The sequence below is a fragment of the Bacillus rossius genome, chromosome 1 (assembly GCF_032445375.1).
Source record: "Bacillus rossius redtenbacheri isolate Brsri chromosome 1, Brsri_v3, whole genome shotgun sequence".
Lineage (NCBI taxonomy): Eukaryota > Metazoa > Arthropoda > Insecta > Phasmatodea > Bacillidae > Bacillus > Bacillus rossius.
This window is the reverse complement of record NC_086330.1, coordinates 176,410,681-176,426,481: the sequence shown is the minus strand read 5'-3', so window position 1 is coordinate 176,426,481 and position 15,801 is coordinate 176,410,681.

Below are 15,801 nucleotides of genomic sequence, written 5' to 3'. Positions count from 1 at the left end.
GCTAAACTATAAGAATTTAACCTCAGCCAAAAATTTGAGCTAAATATGATAGGTTTTGGCACTTACTAACACTTACAACTTCGGCCAATCTACCTACGTTTCTATTTTAGGCTTGGAAGTTACAAAATGAAATATTATTCTGAGTCTTCAAACTACAAAACTACTACGTATTCCTTTAAATAAAGGAGAGCCTAAGTTGTACACAGGGTTGAGACCCTACCCGAACGCGCCTGAAGAATTCACCTTCGGCCAACTTCGGGACTTTGTTTTTCTTTTAACAGAACGCGCGGGAATTTTGATTAGTAAGTATATACATGTTTCAAGATAATGATATTTCTCTTTGTATCTATAGCATGTTTCAATTGTTTTTTATGACAAATTATAAACCAGCTTTATATTTTTACAGCTTTAAAATTTGCTTTTCTTTCCGGGAGGGTGCCAGGCTAGCTTGTGCAGCTAACGGTTGCTGTTGAGTGGGTCGTCGGCCCCAGCGTGGTTCACCAGGATCGTGGCAGTGGTTGAATTACTAACTACAGTAGTCGGATTACACTCCTCAGGCAGCATGGGTGGCTGATGCCTAACTTATTTAAGGGGGCACTGGAAATCATTGTCAATTTGTTGTAGCATTTATTGTCATGCTACGAGTTGCGGTGTTACACTATGCGTTATACATTATACTTTGCCCTGACAAAAGTTTCTGATTGCTGCGTTGCGTGCTTGCCTTACTTGTTGGAGATTTGAATAGCGTCGACCATGCCCGTAAGTTTTTGAACTACGACTCGAACGGGATCCGCGAGCCGTGAATCTGCAAGTGCTTACAATGTCTTTGTTGGGGCCAGCAGACATATGCACGGCTACATTAAATTAAAACGCTTACATCTGGAGTCGGCCAGTCCCGTAACTGTTGACACTGCGGCGTGGTAACGTGGCAGGGTTAAATTTAAGGTGGTTGGGATAAGCCCGGCTCCGCAAAGATGACCCAGGGACGTGTGGGTAGCGAGTGAAAAAAGATTTAGAGTTGAGAAAGTCTATAAAACATTTATCACAATATGTAAAGACATGTGTGTGAAAATTCTGAATATTAATATTGTGGTCATTCACTAAAAACTGATTTCATTATATTTGTGATATTCATATTGTGCAGACATAGTGTATGACTATTAAGTGAATTGTGTGTATTATGTTGGAGTGTATGTCTCATACCCTGTCACGAACAAAACTCTTACTGGATACACTGAATATTGCATTATAACACTTTCATTAGTATATATCAGAATGTACTAAACTTCAACTAACAACTGTATGTAATATACTGATATACTGAATTTATTTAACTGGGCTTACACTAATTATGTAGGCCAAAATAATAAACAATCACATTTATGCACAGATTACTACATTCTGTTTCTCACCATAACAGTAATTGTCCATAAAGGTAGATACAGAGTTTGTTTAAAACAATAGCGTGTTTTTAGACTTTGGAGTGTCACCTGATGGTATAATGTAAAGAGGAAATATCACTGTGTAAGCTTTGTGTTGGTAATGCTCAGTATAGAAATACAGTAATGTATGAGACATTTTCAGCCTACATTGTTACTAAGGAATATGTTTTTTAATGAAAATAAACTTAAATATTTAATTTTTTTGGGTCAACAGTAATCTCTTTCCATTGTATTACTTGACCCGTAACATCCCTGTATAAAAAAAACCCTATCCATGTATCTTTCCTAATTGTTAGTCGGTTTACTTGATATGTACCTACACACTGGGTGAATGTATTTTGAAAGCGATACCACATAAAATATTACACGTTACATTTAAATTTTGGTGTACACTTTATAAAGGAATTCATTTATTTTCTGTAGCTTAAAAAAACGAAGACATTAAATATTTAAACACTAGGTAATAATTTAAAGGCATAAAATCTTGCACTTTCTATCTTGTACCAATAACTGACAATGTGTTTTAAAGATACCTGTCATGTTAAAATGTAAAATTATTTATAATGGACGTTCAGCAAAACAAATTTACATTTTTCTTTCCATTCAAATGACATCATTATTTTTCCATATGAATCACCCAAGTTAGGTAAGTTTCGAAGATATAGACAGTCTTGTTGAAATATATAAATTTTTTAAAACATTCTTTCTTTTTATTTCTCCATAAAACATTTTTATTTTAATTTTCTTAGTTACAATCAATTAAATGGCAATGAAATAAAATTCTAGGCGAAATAAAAAAAAACACAGTTATAACAAAAAATCATAAAAAAAATAATTTTCATTGAGTGTCCAAATAATTTAATCTACAAGCAAATGTTCTAGTGTATTCACATGACAGCATCAAATAGAAAATAATTGTTCCTTTCTATGGAGTGTCCAAGGAGTTTAATGTTTCAGCTCATTTTCTAATTTCTTTACATGCCTGCAACAAAAGAAACTATTTACAGTACTGAGAATGTAGAAAATAATAAGTCATATAAATGGCAATCTGGAGATAAAGTCCAAAACAGAAACTGTATAGCAATAAAGTAATACATAGTACTTAACAGAAACTATATAGCATAAAAATAATATTGATGGCCACATGATACACACCAGATGGTCAACACTACATTTAATATGTTAAGTATATGTATGATTTGATAAGCTCAATAATTTTTTATTTTATTATATTTTATTTATACTATCTCATTAAAATGTTCACTGTTATTCATGTATTCGCAGATTTTACTTTTTTTCTAATTTTTGTCAAACATACAGGAAGTATCGTATGAACCACACATCACAAAGAGTTTGGTATTTTAATAAAATTAATGAAATGGCAAAATATAGCACCTACACAAATTAATTTTAAAAAAAAACTACTTCTACTTATAAATACCAGAAGTGGTACCAAAATAGTAACAGCACCTAGCTCTTAATGTTTCTCAGGTATGTAGAAGTATGAATCACAGTGTTAAGGGCTATTGAAAAACAGTAAAACTATTATGAAAACCCTAATGAATGTTAATTTATTGGATATATGGTAATGAATGTAGTAGTCACAAGATAAATGAAAGTTCATGTTTCTTTATATTCAGTTATTTGAATAATGTGTAAAGTATAAACATGTTGTGATTCTAGTAGCAACAGTTAGCATTTTGCGATACTGCGAACTGCAACATTAAATGAGATTACTAATAGAACAGTAAATATTTTTGGTGTAAACTTAATACATGCAAAAAAAATATGATAGCAAATATTTATTGCCATAAAGCCAGAAAAATAGGTGATTTATTTTTATGATTTTTAAATGGTATAGTGAGTAGTATGTATTAGTATGTCCGGCGCCAGGCTCCAGGTGCTGGCACCGGGTGCAGGGGCGGATCCAGAGGGGGGGTCACAGGGGTCATGACCCCCCCCCCCCCCAGGCAGTGAACTGAAAATTGAATTAAATGCTTATTACCAAAAACTATCGCCGATTCAATGATCACTGATTATTAAAATGTATGATGGCTACTTTATGTTTGATACATGCTGGCGACTAGCATTGCCATTCTCTTGTTTCTTTTCTCGTTATTTTCAGAAAGTCATTTCAATATATATTATTCTTACAATTATTTAATACAAAACACATACAAACAAGTTCAAAATTGCTTTTCGCTAGTTTTTTTTTCCTTGTTCGCGTATTTTAAAAAATTCTTTCACTCTACTTAGCAAGAAATGAGAAATGTTTCACTCCCATGCCGCTAGATAGTGCGCACATCTCGATAGCAAGGAAAAATCAAGAAGCATTGTGCAGGCTCACAAATGAAACATTATGATATCTTCTTTGTTTTGTGTACGTCAATCCAGTCAATATTACAACATTCAACATTGCAGTGTGAAGTGTGATGTGTTTTACAAGTAAACAAGTGCAAAACATATAATGGTAAGTTAGTTAGACTTTAATTGTGTAGCTAGCTTAATTAGTACCAATTATAGAAATAGAATACTAACTGCTCAAAAATGTTTTGGTATGACAATCAACATTTTTTTTAGTACTTCATTTATTCCTTAAGCAAGTAAGAGAAAGGCGGATTCACAACCACATTTAACGAACGTATGAACACACGCACGTATGTTAAGTTTTTGAGATTGTATTCGCAACCTTTTGCTTTACAAGATGTCGGCAATACTTAATTTTACATTACTCTTTTTAGTAGAAGTGATAAAAAAAGATTACAACATAGAGCGAAATGATTTCGCAACAATAATTAATATTATCTTAAGTGTTAAATCTTACGTTTGTAGTACTTGCTGGATTCACAACCACCACTTAGCGCACGTACGTACGAAGTAGAAAGTTGAGTTGATCAACTCTGTTATGTACATACGCATGCTACGCGACATTGTGAATGCTTGCATGCATTTTAAAATAAGTACTTAATTTTAGCATACAAATAAATAAGTTAATGATTTATTGCTATTATTATTCTTATATATTATTATTGCCAACCATACAAGATACAACTATTGTTTAAAAATAATCCATACAGACATAACAACTTCAATTAATACTTTATCTCTCCTTGGTTTATTTTAGGGTGATTCCTTTAAGAATGTGACTCGAGCAAAACGTCGTGCATCTGGTAGAACTATTGACAAGTTTTTCAGTAAGAAGTCAAAATCTGAGCCTGAGACAAGAGGTGAATCGTCGTCATTACTACCATCTACATCTGTGGATCAAATTTGCCATTTTGTTCCAGCTCCTGAACCTGTTGCCTTAGTTGTTAATGAGCACATATTGCCAAATAGAAACAAGCCACAGGCACAACCTCAGTTTTCGTCTGATATTGGATATTACACAGGCCAGACCAATTTAAATGATTTCACCAAGGCTATGCTATTAGAGCGACACTGGACACCACCATCAGATTATGTTTTCCCTCACTGTATTGTTACCAAGAAGGGGAAAGAGACAAAGAAGTATGCCCAGAGATCGCATTTGGAAAAATTTCACTGGCTCGTGCTTTCGCACAAAGATCAGGGACTTTATTGCAAGTACTGTGTCCTATTTGCTGCAGGCTCAGGGGGTGGCCTTCAAACCAACACCCCTCTTAGAAGGATGGTCAAGGAACCTCTGAAGTCCTTCGATGATCTGCTTGGAGGAAAAGGATCTCTTATGACGCACCAGCGGAACCAGTATCACCAGTGGGCTGTTGAAGCTGGAAAAAACTTTCTTTTAACATATCACCAACCATCACTCGAAGTTGCAAATCAGGTTTGCTCACAAAGAGAAGCACAAGTTAAAGAAAATCGAGAACGTTTACGACCAATTGTCAGCACCATCATCTTTTGTGGTCGTCAAAATATTTCCTTGCGTGGCCACAGGGATGATGGAGTCTTACATGAATATGGTGATGGTCCCAGTACTATGTAAAGCTAAATGCGAATAATGAAGAGGCCAGTTCTGTAGTGGAAGATGATGGGAACTTTAGAGCTCTCTTGCGCTTCAGAGTTGACTCTGGAGACTCAAACCTACGCCGCCACTTGGAAACTACTTCAGCTAATGCCACATACATAAGCAAAACGACACAGAATCAACTTATTGATATATGCAAAGAAGAAATACAGGAGTCGATTTTGGCCAGAGTAAAAGAAGCAAAATTCTTTTCTGTTTTATTTGACGAAACAACTGATGAGTCACACATTGAACATTAAGTATCTCCGTTACCTTCACAATAGATCGGTTAGAGAGGACTTCATCACATTCTGTAATGCATATGATATGATTCGCTCCGAAGATGTTGATGGGGAGACTCATCTAACTGGCATCGCCCTAGCACACATAGTTCTTGATCTCTGCAAAAAGTTTAATGTAAATATGACAAACTGTGTTGGAATAGGCACCGATAGTTGCTCAGTTATGGTTTCTGGAATGAAGGGTGCAGTTCATGAACTTGCCAAAACAGCCATTCATGCCAAACATTGTCCTTGTAATAACCATTTGTTGAACAATTCACTTGCACGATCGTCTAATGTCGTACATTTCCGCAACACATCAGCGACAATGAAGAAAATTGTGTTATTTGCTAATGCCTCGGCAAAGAGACATGAACTCTTTAAGAAAGTTCTAGGTGGGACCTCACTGCAGGGTATTTGCGAGACACATTGGGTGGAGAGGCACGACAGCCACTTGCAGTTCCAGGGTGACACACTGGTAAAAATTTGTGATGCTCTATACGAGATTTCACAGTGGAAGGACAGCAAAACTGCATCTGATGTCCAGTGCCTTCGACATGCTCTAATTAGTCAAGAGTTCATTGTTTCTTCCATATGCCTGAGTGATGTATTAGGTAAGTTTAGAAACACTTCATTCCCCTTTTTCTGGTGCCATATGTTATTCGGGTGTGATTTAAATTTTGCAAGTTTTTTTCTTTGTCTTTGTACAGGAACAACTGTGTCACTAAGCCATTTACTTCAAACACACACCTTGGATTTGAAGAGGGCTATGGATGCTGTAACAGACACCATTAGTGTCCTGGAGAAGAAGAGACTGGAAGCCGATTTAGTTTTTCAGCAACTATTTGCTGAAGCAGCAGATCTTGCACGAGAGTTGGATGTGGAACTGAAAACACCACGTATTGTTTCACGGCAGATATATCGTGAAAATTATTTTTCTCAACCAAATGTAGCTCAATCCCCTGAGGAATACTATCGAAGAGTAGTTTATATTTCCTTGTTGGACAATATCATAAGTGATTTGAAGATGAGGCTCAGTCCTGATGTCATGGATATCTTCAGTCTGGGAATACTCTTGCCTCGCACAACCTACACTGAGGAAGATCTGGAAGTTGTGCGAAAGGTAGCAGAGATGTATAAGCAGCTCCTAAATGTGCCCGTCTCCACAGTCCTGGAGGAGTTCAAACTTTGGGTCGCCAAATGGAAGCGCGAATCTGGGGGTGTTATTGAAATTCCAAGTGCTCTGCCTCATATCATTGATTTGTGCGACACAGTAATGTACCCTTCTATCAACAAACTTCTTAAAATCCTAGCTACGCTACCTGTTTCTGTAGCAACCGCAGAGCGTTCATTATCAACCCTTCGTCGCCTCCAAACATGGCTCAGATCAACAATGGGAGAAGAAAGACTTACTGGTCTCGCATTGCTGCACATCCACAAAGACATTCAGCTAGACATTGAAGCAATAATTACAAAATTTGCAAAGAACAGCAAAAGGCGTCTTGAGTTTATCCTGTAAATATATACATATCAAACCAACATGGCAATCATGGCATAATTATTTATTTACAACCAAATGTTCCAAACTAATTCAGATTGACATCACAACACAACTGTAGTGCTGTGTCCTGTGTAGTTGGTTGCATTATGCATGCTGGACAATTCGTTCTTTGAACATAAAGAACCTTGATAGATATCATTGGTAGTGAATATCAACTTAAAGAATGTTAATATTTCTACCAGCAGTTTATTCAATGTAAAGATACGAAAGCTTCTTAAATTGCACCATTTTGCTCCTTCAAATCCACATTTTTGCGGGGAAAGACCCCCGAACGAGCGCTTCAGTTTTAGGGTTTGGTGATAAATTAGACGGTGGGGACCCCCCCCCCCCCCAAAAAAAAAAAAAAGCCTAGATCCGCCCCTGACCGGGTGCCGGGTCAATGACCGATTGCTCTGACGTCACGGCTGCCATATTGGATAACCTTGACCCTGAACTTTAATCTTGACCTTTGACCTTGACCTTGATGGCCATCTTGGATCCGCCACCTTTAAATCGATCGCCCCACTCACTCTTGATGACATTTTCACCACGACCGCTAAATTGAATTTTTTTCTGTTCCGCTGGAGGTCGCCATCTTGGATACCGTCGATTTTGTTACTGTTGTTTGTTCCTAGAGAGCACCAGCATCGCTCTTCACTTTTTTTTCTGTTCTGCTGGAGGCCGCCATATTCGATACCGCCGACTTTATTTCTACTGTTTGTTCCTAGAGAGCGCCAGCATCACTCTATCTCATCACATAAGATCGATGTTCCATTACCTACCAGAGCTATTATGGTCCTTATCGACATATTAAATTTAATTTTTTTATGCAAAATACATTGGAAGTGCTGTGATTCGAACCATTGCCGCTCTGATCTTTAGTTAGGAAAACATACGCCTTAAACCGCACGACCATCGAGACATTTACCAAACTGATAATTAAATAAGGTTTATATAAAAATAACATGCATATTCTACTTGTATTTTTTTTTAATTTCAAGTAATAATATTATCACCTGTTCGATACAGAACAGCCATTTGTATTAAGACGTAACTGTTGCATGTTTCGTTATGGCCGCCATCTTATAAATCTGTAATTTTTATGCTAGAAATTCCGAAAAATTCCAAAAAAATATTTTAAAATTTTGCAATATTAATATAATTATTGATTCGATCGATTCCTGTTCTTGGTTCGATCTCTGGTCGATACAATATATTTAATTTTATGTAAAAAATAATAACTTCAAAATTAATTATGTTCAAAATCCTAAAGAGGCTTAAAATCCTCTACTACCAGCCTCCAGCATGTCATTATGAACGCCATCATGAAAATTTGTATTAATTGACCTATAAATTCGGAATAATTCCAAAATCCATCAAAACAATAATAATTCATTAATTTACATATTGAATCTATGGATTCCTGTCCTCGGTTTGATTATTGAACAGCAACAAGTGAAACTAAAATTTAAAAAAATTTTATATTCTGGTTTCCATTACCTTCCGCGGAGTTTTATAATAATTCACTCTACAAAAAACAACTCAAGACAATATACCTGTCCGTCGAATTAAATATGTAATCGATAAGCCTAACATGAAAGTCTAGTTTTTGATACTTAGAATAACCTTTAAAATGTTCATGTACAAGCCAAGCATCTTCGGACCGCAGACCGGGTAATGAACAATGTCAGACATATAGACCATGAACACACAGTACACACAGTACATACAGTAAACGAAATAAACACACAGTACACTTAGTACACACAGGAGACGGAATGACCACACAGTACACACAGGTAAAACGAATGAACACACAGTACACACATTACACACAGGAAACGGAATGAACCTACAGTACATACATTACACACATGAAACGGAATGAACACAGTACACACAGGAAACGGAATGAACACACAGTACACACAGTACACACAGGAAAACAGAATGAACATTAAGTACGAACAGTACACACAGAAAACGGAATGCACACACGGTACACACAGCAAACAGAATGAACACACAGTACACACAGGAAACGGATAGAACACATAGTACACACAGGAAACGGAATGAACACACAAAATACACAGGAAACGTAATGAACACACAGTACACACAGTACACGCATAGGATACGGAATGAACACACAGTACACACAGGAAACGGAATGACACACACAGTAGCGGAAACACAGTCTTAGTTCGAAATCAGAAAACAAGAAATGAAACATTAAATTTTTACTTTCAAATTTTAATTTATATCTCAACATTTTACAAATACAAGTAAAACAAGTCATTATTGTATGAAGCCAGTTTCCCTCAGTTCTTTGAGTATGAAGGATATTACTTTGATGCACGAATAGTTTCCTGCACAAAGCGAGCCATGTAGAAGTCTTAGCCGGTCAATCAATATGTTGGATCTCTCCATGATGTGTAATCAAACTCTTCTACCACCATCTTCCTTACATGTTTATTATAAATACTTTTAGTATCACAATCGTCCCAGTGATCATAATAAGCTTTATCAGATTAATTTATTATAACACGTGGTTTCCATCGTTTCGGTCTCAGGACACCGCCACATTCTTCGATCTTGTCAGCTTAGGGTGCTTCAACACAGCCTATGCCTTTGTCAACAGCCTCAAAGTCACTGTAGCAATCACCGTAGAAGGCATCGTCTTCACCCAGATTACCGTAAGAATTCGATATCGATGATATCGAAGTGTCTTCATCGTCCTCATCCTTCCTTTTTAGGAGTCCATCATTTTACAAATTAGGAAATATCTACTTGAATTCGGCTTGAATATATTCTCACTTTTCACGTTAAGAATTCTTCCATTGTCTTCATTCTTCCATCAATCATCAACCTCCTCCAATTTAAGTTCTTTATTGAGATCGGAAGAGTACGAACATAATCTCTCCCAGGACAAGGAAAATTATTGTCGCAAATCAGATCACTCTTCTTTAGTCTAGTAGATCCATCGGTGTCCTCTATGCCGTAAGTGGGCTTGGCTTTACATGTTATACCATGTCTTTTTAAGCTGTCAATTCGTGTTAACAACCTGCTACACCGATTACAGCTTAACATTTTGTGTAGTGGGTTTTTAACACAATCATTCTTCTCATGATATATAGAATTCCTTCTCATGACAAAATCCTTGCTACAGTATCTACAGCGGCTTCCTTCCGATTCAGCTGCAGATAACAAACCATGATCCATGGTAGATTCTGCGACAAATGTTAGATGCAAACTGACAGTTGGAACCATTACTTAAATATAATTTTTTAAATATTTCATCAGCGAGATTTAAGTTATCTTATGCAAAGCAACTTGTTGTAAGTAGTTTCTGCTTGTCAACAACAGATGACGCCACATTTTTCTTGCAGGTAAATATTATTTTTTTTATGTGGGATGCGGGATGCTCACTGACGATCGCAAAAGAAGGAAGGCTTCGCTAGACAAGAAGGAGAAGGAAGTTAACCTTGCATGTTAGTGCATCTCAGATGTTTCAGGACATATTATTTGACTAAGTAATGGTTTTATTCATTTTTAATTCCAAATGATAAAATTATTGTAAGTCACAAAACAAGGCACGAGGCTTTGAAGATTCATGGCTCCAACTGGCTACAATAGCTCCATTCAGCAGCGAGAGTTTATTTATCTCCTGCAAAAGAACTTGTTTCAAGTAGTCCCGATTATTGACATGAGATGTCCTCACGTGTTTTGTTGAGTCAAAATTTATTTAGTTCTTTTATGTGGGATGCGGGAGACTCACTAACGATCGTAAAAGAAGGAAGGCTTCGCTAGACACCAAGGACAAGGAAGTTCGTTTTTCTTTATAGTGTTTATCATCCGTCTTATCACATATTTTTGGACTGAGTATTTTTTTAAATTCACCTTATAAAAATATTGTCAGTTCTGATTTAGTAGCAGAAATTCACAATTTAATTGCATCAAAGGATAAAATGACATAACGCATAAAGTAAAAAATTCTTCATGCAGAAATCAATTTCTCACAAATATTCAGGAGCACTCGGAGAAAACCATCATATGTCTAGCCAGGAATAATCAGAAACACTTGGAGAAAACCATCAAAATATTGACGAGAATAATCAGGAGCACACGGTGAAAACCACCATAATATTGACAAGAATAATCGGAATCTCGCCGATAGAACTGCCACAAGTTTTCTTTGATATCATAAAATTATAGAAAAAAAATTAAAAATAAAAATAAATTAATAAAAAAATTTAAGTTAAAAAAAAAATACAAATATTCTGTCTTGTAATAGAACTCTTATCTTTGATCAACAATGAGAAGTTCATAAGCTAGCAGAATCTATTTTTTTGTTTTTATTTTTAATTTTTTATTATTTTTTTTTTTTTTTTTTCTATAATTTTATGATATCAAAGAAAACTTGTGGCAGTTCTATCGGCGAGATTACGATTATTCTTGTCAATATTATGGTGGTTTTCACCGTGTGGTCCTGATTATTCTCGTCAATATTTTGATGGTTTTCTCCAAGTGCTTCTGATTATTCCTGACTAGACATATGATGGTTTTCTCCGAGTGCTCCTGAATATTTGTGAGAAATTGATTTCTGCATGAAGAATTTTTTACTTTATGCGTTATGTCATTTTATCCTTTGATGCAATTAAATTGTGAATTTCTGCTACTAAATCAGAACTGACAATATTTTTATAAGGTGAATTAAAAAAAATACTCAGTCCAAAAATATGTGATAAGACGGAAGATAAACACTATAAAGAAAAACGAACTTCCTTGTCCTTGGTGTCTAGCGAAGCCTTCCTTCTTTTACGATCGTTAGTGAGTCTCCCGCATCCCACATAAAAGAACTAGATAAATTTTGACTCAACAAAACACGTGAGGACATCTCATGTCAATAATCGGGACTACTTGAAACAAGTTCTTTTGCAGGAGATAAATAAACTTTCGCTGCTGAATGGAGCTATTGTAGCCAGTTGGAGCCATGAATCTTCAAAGCCTCGTGCCTTGTTTTGTGACTTACAATAATTTTATCATTTGGAATCAAAAATGAATAAAACCATTACTTAGTCAAATAATATGTCCTGAAACATCTGAGATGCACTAACATGCAAGGTTAACTTCCTTCTCCTTCTTGTCTAGCGAAGCCTTCCTTCTTTTGCGATCGTCAGTGAGCATCCCGCATCCCACATAAAATAAATAATATTTACCTGCAAGAAAAATGTGGCGTCATCTGTTTTTGACAAGCAGAAACTACTTACAACAAGTTGCTTTGCATAAGATAACTTAAATCTCGCTGATGAAATATTTAAAAAATTATATTTAAGTAATGGTTCCAACTGTCAGTTTGCATCTAACATTTGTCGCAGAATCTACCATGGATCATGGTTTGTTATCTGCAGCTGAATCGGAAGGAAGCCGCTGTAGATACTGTAGCAAGGATTTTGTCATGAGAAGGAATTCTATATATCATGAGAAGAATGATTGTGTTAAAAACCCACTACGCAAAATGTTAAGCTGTAATCGGTATAGCAGGTTGCTAACACGAATTGACAGCTTAAAAAGACATGGTATAACATGTAAAGCCAAGCCCACTTACGGCATAGAGGACATCGATGGATCTACTAGAAATGAATCTGATAAAGCTTATTATGATCACTGGGACGATTGTGATATTAAAAGTATTTATAATAAACATGTAAGGAAGATGGTGGTAGAAGAGTTTGATTACACATCATGGAGAGATCCAAAATATTGATTGACCGGCTAAGACTTCTACATGGCTCGCTTTGTGCAGGAAACTATTCGTGCATCAAAGTGATATCCTTCATACTCAAAGAACTGAGGTACGCTGGCAGTAGTATGTAATAGTTCCTCCGAGCGCAGGTTTCAGGGTGTGGAGCCGTGGAGCCGACCGCCATCTTGGATTATGTCGTCACGGTGGCCATCTTGGACGACCATGACCTTGACCTTGACTCCGGCGGCCATTTTGGATCCATAATCTTGAATGACGTCATTTTGTTTTCTTGAACATTCCGGCATTTTGTTTTTCGACATTTTGAATTATGTCTTCACAGTTGCTATTTCCGTTACTGCTGCCATCTTGAAAATCTTTATTTATTATTCGATTTTAATGAAAAAAATTAAAAATTTATAAAATTAAATTAATAAATTTTATAAAAAATATTTAAAAAACATACATTTGTGACATGGAGCTCGGAGTCCTCGGTTCGAATCCGGTGAAGGCAAAAAAAAATGGCGACCGATCCTTCCTCCATGGTGGCTGCTGGCAGACTGACCCCCACCACATTTTTTCATAGTTTATATCTTCTACCCTCTCCCCCTCCCCCTTTATTTAAAAAAAAATTATTTTTATCGTAATAACCCCCTCCCCCCCTCACAACCACCTCTACCGCTGTTTTAGTTTACCCTCCCTCCCTCCCACCCTCCGTTTCTCTCTTTTCTGTCATTCCGGCCCCTACCCTTTCACCACTAATTTTTTTAGGGTATTCATACTGGCTGCCGGACCCGGGAAGCCTTCAGTTACCTACCTGCAGTTCCTCGCGTGCACCAGTCGTCTACTGAGGGTGGCAATGATTGTTTGTTGTGCGAGCGGAGCAAAGATACTTTCGGCAATCGTGGCGTACGGTAGAGTTCGTACGTTAGGAGTTCTGGACAAGGAGACAGATTTACCTTATCTACCAAAGGAGTTCCTGCTCGTATATGCTCCACACGAAATACGTTATGTGTATAAATACTTGCCGGTTTACCTACAGCAAGACCTAGACATCCAAGACTGTCTACCATGCATGCACCGAGTGCGACAGGGGTATGTCGTCCGTGCCCGACACGCCTCGCATGGTCGGGCACACTCGCCTCGTAATGCGGACGAGTGCTGGGGCCGGGCTGTTGCACACTAGAGGTCGCGTTTCTTAGGGGCCAGACCATTACACGTCTTGCTGTGCATTAACAAATTATCTTTGCGGGTAAACTCGCCCTGGCCAGGATTGAATGAGCACTGTCTCTTTTCATGTCGTCTGGCATGGCAACTATGTTCAAATACCTGACCGCCAAATTTGCATCTCAAGCCTAAGCAGTGCTCGGTGGTGCCCCGACATGTTGAAAGGTGTCCGTTGAGAGCATCTATGCGTGAAAACGCCATGCCGCAGATATGGCATTGATTGTTAACATAGCGGCCAGGATTTTCAATACACACTATCTCGTGCCTTCTAGCATTACGGCTAGCAGAAAACAATTTGCCACAGTATGCACACCCATTCCCTGATGACGGTGCACATACCTGTGCTGGCCCCGATGTTGAGGGCTGGAGGGCTCCGGAGGCGGGCTGGCAGGCTCCCGAAGTCGAGGGCTCGGCAACGGGAGCACCAGACGCAGTCCTCTTCATGATGAAGTCTGTAACACCAACGAAAGTTTTTTAGCAATAATATTAACAGAAAATTAACTCGCGCGCACAAACAATCACAGACATACACACACAAATAAACACGCACACAGAAACAAATACACACACGCATGAAAAAAATTTAATAAAACTTACCAGAAGAAAAAACTGGCGAAACTGTGTGTACTGCACGCACGCTCGACGAAGGGCTGGAACGTTCAACAGCACACGCTGGTCGCAGGAACCTTAAACACACAAAAGGAACCGCCTGGCTAAGTATACATGCACACTTAATTTTTTTAGTGATGGGGACGTATGTGTTTTAATTTTTTTGTCTCATGTACTGACCGGAAACGAAGAGGAACGGTGCTGGACTCCAGAGGGCGGACAGGTGCTCTCTCCACAGATCACACACGAAGGTAGCTCGACATGAAGAGAGGCTACGCTGAATACCTGTGTAAAATACATATGATGTTAAGTAGTTGTAGACGTAATGAAAATGGTCGTGTTTATGTATTATGTGTATGGATAGATAGCAAAGTGCTAATTGTCTATACTGTTTTTAATTTAGCATTAAAAAAATTATAAAAAACTGTTATTAATATTGAAAAATAAACTTTTTGTAAAAAAATGGAAAAGAAAATTTTGAATGTAACATTACCGAGATTTTATTTATCGAAATACCTACATCCTTTTTTTTCACTGTAATTAATAATATAAACTACTAGTGTAATCTTTTTGCACGTCAGGGGATTCGATGCGGCTCGCGTAGGAATTATGTCAGCTGGTGGACACAGACGTAGCGTAAGTACACGAGCGCTCCCCGTGGGCCAGATGGGACCGGTGGGAGGGAAGAGCGCGCGGTCCCACCAGCAGCGCAAGCCGCTATTTCATCGGGTATGTGACGTTTTGCCTAAAGGCGTTTTGCCTAATTTTTTGCAAAATGCCGTTTAGGCAAAACGCCGTTAGGCAAAATGCCGTTAGGCAAAATGCCATTAGGCAAAATGCCGTTAGGAAAAACGCAGTTGGTCATAATGCCGTTAGGGAAAACGCCGTTAGGATAATCGCCATTAGGCAATTCGCCATTAAACAAAATGCTTTTTCCTCTTTTAGGCAAAACGACAATAGTCAATTCGGCGTTA